At 42.6% G+C, this 11,428-nt stretch overlaps 1 long non-coding RNA gene across 2 annotated transcripts in view; it reads left to right on the top strand.

Moving 5' to 3' along the window:
* Positions 1–291: 291 nt before the first annotated feature.
* LOC128351014 (uncharacterized) overlaps positions 292–11,428 on the top strand; it is a 29,089-nt gene continuing 17,952 nt past the window's right edge. Inside the window, exons 1-3 of one of the 2 annotated variants that reach the window (XR_008319554.1) lie at positions 292–459; positions 8,600–8,695; positions 10,436–10,509. This is a non-coding gene — a long non-coding RNA (uncharacterized LOC128351014). Of the gene's footprint in view, positions 460–573; positions 688–8,599; positions 8,696–10,435; positions 10,510–11,428 lie in introns of those variants that run through there. The other variant, XR_008319555.1, reaches the window with a different exon arrangement.

Below are 11,428 nucleotides of genomic sequence, written 5' to 3'. Positions count from 1 at the left end.
TAAAGAATGCAGTTTGTTCTATATTTTCAGCACTCTGAAGTAGGCCAGTCACTGACTGCAGTGCACACTCAAGGAAGAGGCTGGCTTCATGTTTCAGGCCTCCAAAAAGCAGTCTTCATCATCTCTGTAGGCTGGATTATGGATAGCAGATTGCAATGCACTCCGGTACTACAACTCCCATGATGAAGCTTGTTTTTGGAGTCAAAACTTCACCTTTGCCCCTGCAGGCGATAGGAGGAGGCTGAGCCTTGTGGAGCAGAGAGCAGACAGGCCCGTGAAGGCATGGCCCATTGTACAAAAGTCTCTCCCTAGAGTTGAGCAGGCTAGTTGTCTGTCATCTTCTCCCGCTGGGGTGGCCAGAACCTAAGGGGTATACTCGTGAGTCAAATGGGCTGTAACCCAAAATTTGGCTTAAAAAAGCCAAATCTGGAAACAGAGCAAAACCTCCAGCAAAAAAAGGTAGGAGAATGCAAAAATATCGTGAAGAATGGGAAAAGGAGTTCTTTTAGTTGTCTAAGGTGCATGATAATGTTTTAAAAACTAATTGCAATATATGCAACATAGGGAATGTGTGAGGTGAAACAGCATGCAGATAGAGAAGGACATGTTCTCAACATTTGAATGAGGGGCCAGAATCAAGCCATACCCAAGTTTCTAATTAATGAAAGTTCATCAGAAGCCAATAAGGTATCTCTTTTTATCATCTCATTTCATTTCAGATAAATCAAATTAAAAGAAATTTGAGGGGCTCTCTCTGGTGACAAAGCTACTCTCACTTTATATGAAAAATGTTTCTATGCTGCTAATATGAGTATAATGCTGAGCCTGGATGGTTGCATCAAGCTTCCTTATTTTATTTATTCATTAAAACTTTTATGTCCTGCCTTTCTAGCAAGCTAGAACATAGGAAGCTGCCTTAAATCGAGTCAGACCCATGGTCTATCTAGCCGAGTTTTGTCCAACTAGCTCAGACTGGAAGCAGCAGCTCCTCCAAGATTGAAGGCAGGAGTCTCAGCCTTATCTTGGAGACACCAGTGAGGGAACTTTGGAACTTCTGCATGCAAGTGCTCTTCCCAGAGTGGCCCCATTTCTAAGCGGAATATCTGACAGTGCTCACATGTAGTCTCCCATTCAAATGCAAACCAGAGTGGTCCCTGCTTAGCAAAGGGGGCAATGCATGCTTGCTACCAAAGGACCAGCTCCAGGAAAATACAAGGGATTTTTTTTTCCTTAGAGAGGAAGAATCACACTGGCCTATAACAATTCATCCTTGGAGTAAGCACTGTGAAAGCACTGTGGGAACTCACCCAGATAGCTAATGGTACAACAAAGGAGAACTTTTGTTGTTAAAGTAAAACTGATATATGTTTTAACTTAATTAATTGGATATTTTCTGGCTGCTGTTTATAACCATCCTCATGTACCAAATGTCTGGGAAATACTGCCTACATTATAGAATGGGCAGGTGTGTGGGGCAGGGGAGGTCACTTTTCAGTTATATCTGCAGACCTTATTGTTGCTTCACTTTCTCACCCGATTGGAATCAACCTGTTTAAATCAACAGTGAGGCGCTTCACACGACACATGTGAAGTGCCTGATGGGGTTCCACCCACACAGCTGCCGCTTCCATCACGGAACGGAGGGGGGCTGTGGGGATCAGGGGCTGTGTGACCCCCGGGAGTCCCAGGATGCCCTGCGTGAGTGTGCGGGGCATCCTGGAGAGACCCCTGAGCCCAGGAGTCTCCTCATGTGTTGCTGCAGCATGGCGTCACGCCATGGCAGCACTCGAGCAACCAGATGGGGCTAGCAGAGCGCTGGCTCCTCTAACCTCATTTAAGGGGAGGACTATTTTAGGTGGTTTGCTGCCGGGAGCCGCGCTGCTCCCATAGCAGCAGCCGGCCAGGAGAAATCGGGCTAGGTTCCCTCAGCACGATTTCTCCTGGTCGTGTGAATAGCTTCAGTGTGCCAATAGCACAGAAGGGCTTCAGCCTGTTTCATTGGACTTAATCTGACTTACTTTAATGCATACATTGAACAGCACCCTGTTATCTGAGCATGCAAAATCACAGTAGGACATTTTGTTCACCGTATGTATAGTTCTAGTGTTTTGATATGCATCAAAAGAATCCAACTGCTATAGCATAATGTTGGCTAAAATCCCTGTACATCCAGATGAGTTGAAAGCAACAATAGACTTATCCAGTGACCATTGTTCTGGCATAGAATGAGCCTTTAGAGATGTGTGAAATCTTCTGTATGATTCCTATGCATAGTGGCTCACATCCTGTATGGATCCTGTATGAGAGCCAGCGTGGTGTAGTGGTTAGAGTGCTGGACTAGGACCGGGGAGACCCAAGTTCAAATTTCCATTCAGCCATGAGACTTGCTGGGTGACTCTGGGCCAGCCACTTCTCTCTCAGCCTAACCTACTTCACAGGGCTGTTGTGAAAGAGAAACTCAAGTATGTAGTACACCGCTCTGGGCTCCTTGGAGGAAGAGCGGGATATAAACGTAATAATAATAATAATAATCATCATCATCCTATAGATGCTGGTGCACAGTGAGTCACCTGTCTAAGGGACAAGCACACTCACTGCTTCCACTGCACTTTAAAACTGGCTGACATGCTTGCAAGGATGGGGAAACTCTGTGCCTATGGAGGAGTACATCCTTGCACTCCTACTGCTGCTCCCATTATTCCCAATGGGAGTAGCACTGAGAGGGCAAGGAAGCACTCCTTCATAGGTATGGAACCTCCCTGCCTTCGCAAGCTTCATTGGCAGGTTTAAAGTGCCACAGAAGCAGCATGCACACCTGTCACTTAGATAGGCGGCTTGCTGCGTAGTGTGTGAGCCACACTGGCTCACTGAAAAACAACATTGCATGTTCAGGCTGTATAGCCACAAAAGCAGATATGTAATTTTCACAAGAATACAGTTTTCAAAACAGACAGATATGTTAATTTGCACCCTAGCAGGAGTACCTATTGTTCCCTGTTCAAAGTGCTGCCTGGCTTTCCGGTGATTAACTTTCCTCCCCATCAAAGTCACTATTGCACGAAATGCCTGGTTGTTGTGTATCTTTTACAATTCTGTGCAGTTGAGCAAGAAGTCACTAATTTCCCTTCACACTCCCCCCCACATACAACCAATCCCCCCTCCCCCAGAGATCCATATAAACTGTTTGGAAATCTATTGCTCTATTCAGAACTTATTATGATTATGCAATTTTGACTCTTGAGAACAAAAATAATTATAAATACATGTTGCATTCCTAACTTTGATGGTCCAGCTATCAAGGACACAAGCACCACATTGACACAGGAGATAATAGACAAGTCTCCAAACACGTCTCTAAAATACAGCCATGCATCTTAATTCTGGAAAATAAGGCATTTCTTTTATGTTTTTAATAGCATAGCATAGTCTTTATTTCATTTTTTGACCAGCATAACAGCAAAACAGAGAAAAACAGTTCAAACAATCTATTCCTACAAAATGATAAAAAGTCTCTATAAAATTACTTATCAACAAATCCTGCAAACAAAGCAGAGCCAGAACTGGAGGAGTATTTCTCTACTGTATGCTGCAAAATTAAGGCTGGGTCCATGACAGAACAAGCTGCATGGAAGCCAAACTGTTCCTCAGCCAAGATGTTTGAACCAGTCTAGCAGTCTCTTATACAAGTGCCTGGCGTACAGCTTTACCACACTGAGCAGACTGATAGGTCTATAGTTCTCAGGGAGCTTCCTATCACCTTTCATGTTTTTAATAAGTCAGCCAGGTAATTTCCCAGGAGTTCTGTCCTGCACATGCTCCATTGAAATTGAGAGCTCCATAAGATGAATACCATGTTTTTGTGGATGTCTAGGTGCCCTTGGACCAGAGGTAGGCAATCTTAGCTCTCTGTTGTTGAACCACAACTCCCATCATGAACAGCCATAATAAAATGCAGCTGGGGGTGATGGGAGCTGTAGTTCAGCAACAGCTGGAGAGCCAAGGTTGCCTACCCCTGCCTTAGACCATAAATTTTCCCATAGACCATAAAGAACTCCAAATTAACTGGTTTCTTGCGTAGACTGTATAAAAGGCTTGTAGCTGAGTTTGGATGGTATCCAAATGGTGGCATCAGAGAGCATCTATATACCATGGCAACAATCCAGCACAGTGTTAGATGTGCTTAAGCTCATTGACTGTAATGGGCTTAAGAACACCAAATTCAGTGTTGGATTATGGCCACTGGAATCAATGTTCTCTTGGGCACAGTTAATTCTGCATTTAATTGTGGCCTTCATGCCTATTTTTCAAGATACATTGTGCATATATTTGATGCTGCAATGCTGGACTTTCTAAAGAAGATTTCATTTCAAGTTTCATGAACCTTATTATATCTCTGGTTTTAAAAAAATTGAGGCTAAATGGGACTCGTAAATAATCTGATTTTCATAGCTGTGTTCTGGTGTGTGAAAAACAGCTAGCATGTCCCCTAAAACCCCTGGCTCTCTAATTATTATCTGCCTCTGTTATTAGCTTATGCTCTCTACAAGTTATCAAAAGTAATGAAATACAGAGATGCATTTGCTCTATGTTATTTCTATGGACAGTTCTGTGGATTTTATTGTCTGGCTATGGCCTAGTTAAGGATGTGTTTTCTTATCATTACTTTTAAGTTTCATGCTTGAGTGACTCATTTAGTGGAAACTTTATTTGTTTGTTTGTTTATCTATCTATCTATCTATCATATTTTTACACCGCCCAAAACTTACGTCTCTGTGCGGTTTACAAGAAGATTAAAAAGTAAAACATTAATTAAAAAACAAAAACAAAACAAAACAAAAATTTAAAAGCAAGAAATGTAAAACACAATTTAAAAATTTTAAAAAAATATTCTAAAAATAACATTCAAAACAATCAAAACAATATCAGTTAAAAGCCTGGGTGAAGAAATGCATCTTTAAGGACTTTTTAAAGAATGTCAGAGATGGGGAGGCTCTTATTGCACTAGGGAGCGCACTCCAAAGCCTCGGGGCAGCAGCGGAGAAGGCCCGTCCCTGAGTAGCCACCAGACGAGCCGGTGGCAAATGCAGACAGACCTCTCCTGATGATCTCAATGGGCGGCGGGGTTCATTACGAAGAAGCTGTTTTCTTAAAAACCCAGGGCCCAAGCTGTTTAGGGCTATATTGGTTATGACCAACACCTTGTGTTTTGCCCGGAAACATATTGGCAGCCAGTGTAACTCCTTCAATACGGGAGTTATATGGTCTCTCCGAGATGACCCAGAGACCAGCCTGGCTGCCGCATTCTGGACCAACTGTAGTTTCTGGACTACGTACAAGGGCAGCCCCACATAGAGCACATTGCAGTAATCCAGTCTGGAGATTACCAGCAGATGAACCACTGTTCTAAGGTCGTCTAACTCAAGAAATGGATGCAGCTGGCGTATCAGGCAAAGCTGATAGAAGGCACTTCTGGACACTGTCTCAACCTGGGACACCAAGGAGAGACTTGGATGCAGAAGCACCCCTAGACTGCGTACCTGTTCCTTCTGGGTAAGGGTGACCCCATCCAGAACAGGCAGATCAAACTCATCTCTCGAGTTCCGACCCCGCACAATGAATACCTCCGTCTTATCTGGATTCAATCTCAGTTTGTTATCCCTCATCCAGCCCATTACCAACTCCAGGCAGGCATTTAGGGAGGTTATGCCGTGCTGAATGTCGTGAACTGATAGCCTGGCTAACCCTACACAATTTACAACCCCATGAAAGTAAAAAGAAAGCAGCAACGAAACTGGATGAAGGAAAATAAAAGGCTCGCAAAGAAAACAGTAAATGAATAAAGTCCCCTGAACTGAAACTAGGTACCCCCCTCTAACAATAACTGAGTAATAAGTGGAAGGAAAAGACAAAATAAGGAATGAAACAACCAAAGGACACAGAACAAGGAATAAAGGGAACAATGCAGGGAAGTACAGAAAAGACAAACTGAAACACGGAAAAGATATAATATGCAAGAGCACACTATAAGCTGCCAGCGAAGTTGCAAACAGCAATTCAGGCATGGGAGACTGTTGAATATATATGGTTCCACAGAACCAACAACCAATCAGGCTTCCCTGAGTCAGCAGTTTGGCTTTCTTTCTTGTGATCTCCTGCACCTGTGTGAGTCCCACTGAGCCTGTCTCTTGATACGTTGTCTCAATACAGGGGAAATCCCAGGCTCTTCCTCATCAGAAACCAAGTCTGGCAGCTGTTGAGAATCTTTAGCTCCAGAGTCTGGTTTCTCTGCCAATTCTTGTTGCTGTGGCTCACTAGCAGGTGAGTCCTCCTGCTCTGATTCTTCTGATCCTGAAGTCTGAGCCATGACACCGACATGGAGAAATAGATTTGGGTGTCATCAGTATACTGATAGCACCCTACACCAAATCTCCTGATGATCTCTCCCAGCGGTTTCATGTAGATGTTAAACAACATCGGAGACAATACGGAGCCCTGAGGGACAACATACAAAAGTTCAGATTTTGAAGAACAGCAGTCTCCAAGGGACACCATCTGGAAACTGCCCGAGAGGTAGGAGCGGAACCACCACAAAGCAGTGCCTCCTACCCCCAACCCCCTAAGATGCTCCAGAAGGATACTATGGTCGATAGTATCGAAAGCCACCAAGAGGTCCAAAAGGACCAAGAGAGTCACACTTCCTCTGTCAATTCCCAGTTGGAGATCATCCATCAGGCCGACTAAGGCAGTCTCCACCCCATAGCCAGCCTGGAAGCCAGTTTGAAATGGGTCTAGATAATCCGTTTCCTCTAAGACTGTCTGGAGCTGGGAGGCTACCACCCTCTCAATTACCTTGCCCAGCCACGGAAGGTTGAAGACAGGCCTGTAGTTACTCAGCTCCGAAGGATCCAAGGTAGGCTTCTTTAGAAGCGGTCTAATAATTGCCTCCTTAAGACTAGGAGGCATCCTACCTTCCATCAGAGATGCATTTATGATCTCTACCAGGCCTTCTACAACAACCTCCCTGCTAGATCGAACAAGCCATGTCGGCCAAGGGTCAAGAGGACAGGTGGTGGGCCACACAGTTCCAATCAGCTTGTCCACATCCTCAGAAGTCACAAACTGGAACTGATCCAGCCTAACTACATAAGATGAGTCACTGGATATCTCAGCACCAGATACTGAAGTAAGTGCGGAGACAAAATCCAAGTCGGCCCGAATATGAGAGAACCAAAAATCAGCCCTCTGCCCAAATCCTTTGAAAAAATTCAGGCAGCTTCCTTGCCCCTACCCGGCACTACCACCAACCCCACACCACTCTAGGCCACCCCTTTTCCCCGACGTGAAGCGATACACCCCCCTTCTACCTAATGGGGGCAAACCTTAAAAACGCGTAAACTTCAGAAATTCACCAAAAATCAGCCCTCTGCCCAATCACTCTGAAATTGGGGTGTTAGCCTCCACCCATTAGGCACTACCACCCCATCCCACTCTTCTGGCCCAGATCCCACTTTCTGCCCCTGATCTTCCCCAAAGACACTAAAACTTCAAAAAATCACCAAAAATCAGCCCTTTGCCCAATCCCCCTGACATTTGGGTGGTAGCCTCCACCCATTGGGAACTACTACCCCACCCCACTATTTTGGCCCCAGGACCCGATTTTCTTACCCGAATCAATTCGTATTTGGGTAAATCCAAATCCGAACCGAATCGGGGGTGATTCGGGTGAGCAAAATTCGGGCACAGAACTGAAAATACTGAATTGCACACCCCTAGTATAGTGTGTGTGTGTACACACACACACACACAAGTGCACACATGCAAGTACACACACTTAATACTTGCCTTCCAATTTCCAATTTCTTCAGCTGTATAATTTAATTGGTGTTAATTTGCAAGAAAAAGAAAGAAATGAATCATTTGATTTCATGTCGCATTACAGCTTTAGGAGCAGCTATTAGTAGGAGTGTGGATTCAGTTCAGTTTTGAATTCTCCAGGACAAATGTTGACAGACAACATTCTGACATATAAAGCTGTGATATATATTTATATCTAAGATCCAGTTAGCATAGTGGCTATGTATGTTTCCCCTGATGAGGCAAATACAGCTGGCGGGGTTATTTATATCATCGTGTGGGTAGAAAGGGTTAATTTTTGTCCCACAATGCTAGAGTCTAAATCCAGATCAGCCCTGCCAGCTGTTATTTGCCATAATGAAATATGGGTGATCCAGTCATGGCCATTACAAATATTACATCTCTTTGGACAAAAATACCGCAATAATATTAGCATTAGAAACCCACAAGTATGAGAAAATCTTGAGATTTCTCACTTCCAGTGTGAAAACTGCATATTCTCTCATGTGCAAGTGAACAGCCAGCATGCTCAAAGCTTCAAAAGCTTTGTTTAAAAAAAAGGCAACTGATTGTGAAAGCTAGTATGCATTTAAGCCAATTGTAGATAATATAAGTCTCTAAGAATATGTCCTATATAGACTTGTCTGCATTTTAATGGGGGACATATTTAATAAAGCTAACTGCAGACAATAAAATGTATTTTGTATGCATTTGAAATCAGATCTGCATCGAATCCATTTTGCAGGGGAATATTCTGAACATGCAATGCTGGTATGTTGGAGAGGAGAAACGTCTTTGGAAATTAAGAGACAAGTCATCGATGGAGGATGAAACAAAGCAGGTATTAACTTTTCAGTGGGGAAAATAATTTTTTTTATTTGCTTTTATCACTGGCTAGATCTATGCTTGTAAGAAGACATAACCAGGTTCTGCACTAAATTCCAGCCACTTTCAAACAGATTCCTTATAATCTTTATCCTGCTGCAGCCTTTTTATGTTTTCTGGAGCATCTCTTTATGCCCTGTGCAGGGCATCTCAGCAGTTTTCCTTTGGTCTTTTCCCTTTTTTCCTTTTGTGATTTTAAGTTGCCAGATTGAATTCTGTATATTTTTAAATATACTTTACACAGTGTCATATTGAATTTATATATTTATTCAGTTTATTTATACACCACCTCAAACTTCCATCTCTGGGTAAAATAAAATAACAGCAAAATAAAACAAATTAAAATAGAAATTAAAACTTTAAAACAATTAAAAACCCCAAGTCAGGTTAAAAAGCTTGGGTGAATAAACGTGTCTTTAAAACTTTCTTTAAAGTTGTCAGGAAGCGGATGCTCTTATTTCAGCAGAAAGCACATTCCAGAGTCTTGAGGTGGCAACAGAGAAGGCCTGTCCCTATGTAGCCACCAGATGAGTTGGTGGCAACTGCAGACAGAACTCTCTGGATGATCTCAATGGGCAATGGGGCTCCTAGTGAAGAATATGTTCTCTTAAATACACTGGACCAGTGCTGTTTAGGGCTTTATAGGTTATAATCAGCACTTTGTTGTTGCATTCTATTCAGTATCTTTTATGTATTGTTGATTAGAAATTTGTCCCAGTGAGGATCCTGTAGAGGGGCAGAGGGTGGAGTCAGAAAGAAAAAGGGAGGGGAAAGAGGAGAAAATGGAGTTGTTGCTGAATAAACTTGGCTAAATCTATATACTTTTTTTGTGTTTCTGAGGGAAGCAGCTATAAAATACTTTTGTTTTGCCCAGAAGCTTATTGGTAGTTTGTATAGTTCTTTTAATATAGAAGTAATATGGTCTCTTCAAGATGACCTGGAGACCAACCTGGCTGCCACATTCTGTACCAAATGCAATTTCCAGACTACGTTCAAAGGCAGCCCCACATAGATCACATTGCAGTAGTCACGTCCGGAGGTTACCAGCATATGTAGGTCATTTCTGAGGTCATTTGAATGGATGCAGCTGGCCACCAGGGAGAGGTTTAGGTCCAAAAGCACTCCCAGATTGTGTACCTGTTGCTTCTGGGGAAGTGTGACCCCATCCAGAACTGGCAGATCAAAATTGTCTCTTGAGTTCCAACCCTGCACAATAAGTATCTCCATCTTATTTGGATTCAGCCTCTGTTTGTTATCTCTCATCCAGCCCATCACTGCCTCCAGGAAGACATTTAAGGAGGTTATGCTTTCTCCTGATGACATGGAGAAATTAGTTTAGAAACCTGTTATTACTGTTTACGGAGATGGAAATTTTACATCCTTGTCTATCTACTTTTCCTTTCAATTATTGTTATTTGTCTCTCCTAAACTTAATACTTAAAGAACAAACAATTAAATCAATGTGAAACACTTAATTGACTCAAACTATCCTTAAAATAAATATATAGTCATCAGAGAGTGATAAATATATAGTCATCAGAGAGCGACACAGAAAAAATGAGAGTAAGGGTTTGTTTGTTTTTTATGGGGCAGCTTATTTCTCAAATTGTATACATTTTAGGTTTGGATGTTTTGTCATCATTTTCTATTGACTCCTTTATGAACCTTTACATTTTGCCCTGTTTTTAAAAAGCAGAAATAGGTTGGGCTCCTTTGAAGAAAAAACCCAAATCTGAAATAGCTGCCAAACCTTTGGATGTTGGGGGTGGGGTAAGTAATTTAAATCATTTCTTTAAAAATCCCAGCATTGAATGTGCACTGGCTTATTTATCGTTTCAAAATAGAAATCATGATGGTTCATGTTTAGTAAATCTTTTAAAGGACTCTCTAAATCATACCTTTGCATATTGAACATCAACCGACAGGGCTAAACAACTCGGTGCTGGATTTCATCTTCACAGTCTAACTCAGAACAAATTTGAAATCAGTGGAGCTCAAATTAGGAGAATCGGTGCTGTGCTTATGCAGCCCAAAGTTTCAATACATATGTGCAAGTCCTTCAACTACTCTCCCCTCCTTTTCCTTCCTCCTTGCTTTCTCTTCACTCTGGAGGGAGCATCCAGGCAGCTGTCCTGCCTTCTATGGCTTGAATTTAAAAGGGACATCCCGCCCTTTACCTTTTACATCTAGCTCTCTTACTTGGGTCCTTCAGGGATTGGTAGTTGGTTGCAGCCTCAGGAGAAAAAAATACCAATTCCAGAAACATCCATGTCATTCAACAAGCTAAGGGGACCTATCTCTTAGTGGTGTGGGTACTTCTGGGATTGGTAGTTCCTTCTGACAAAAAATCCTTCAAAATCCAGAAGCACTCAGGAACCCAGAAGGCAAGTTTTAAAAAAAGTCCCTTTTAAACTCAAGGTGCAAATGGGAGGCGCTTCCTCCAGAGTGCAGAGGAAGTTACATAACCAATCCCTGCCCTCACCCTAGTCACAGGTAATGGAGGGGGATGAAGAGGAAGAGAGGGCAGCAAGGCAGGGGCAGAATCTGACAGACAGGTATGTATGTATGTATGTATGTATGGTGTTTTTTTTATTGTTAAATTTATATACCGCCTTTCATTAAAACAATCCTAATGCAGGATAGGAGTTTCTCTATCGCCTGATATGGCACATCTATTGAGATGACTGAC

The sequence above is a fragment of the Hemicordylus capensis genome, chromosome 3 (genome assembly GCF_027244095.1).
Source record: "Hemicordylus capensis ecotype Gifberg chromosome 3, rHemCap1.1.pri, whole genome shotgun sequence".
NCBI classification, from domain to species: Eukaryota; Metazoa; Chordata; class Lepidosauria; order Squamata; family Cordylidae; genus Hemicordylus; species Hemicordylus capensis.
The sequence above is the reverse complement of the archived record's forward strand: the minus strand, read 5'-3'. Positions and strand labels throughout refer to the sequence as shown.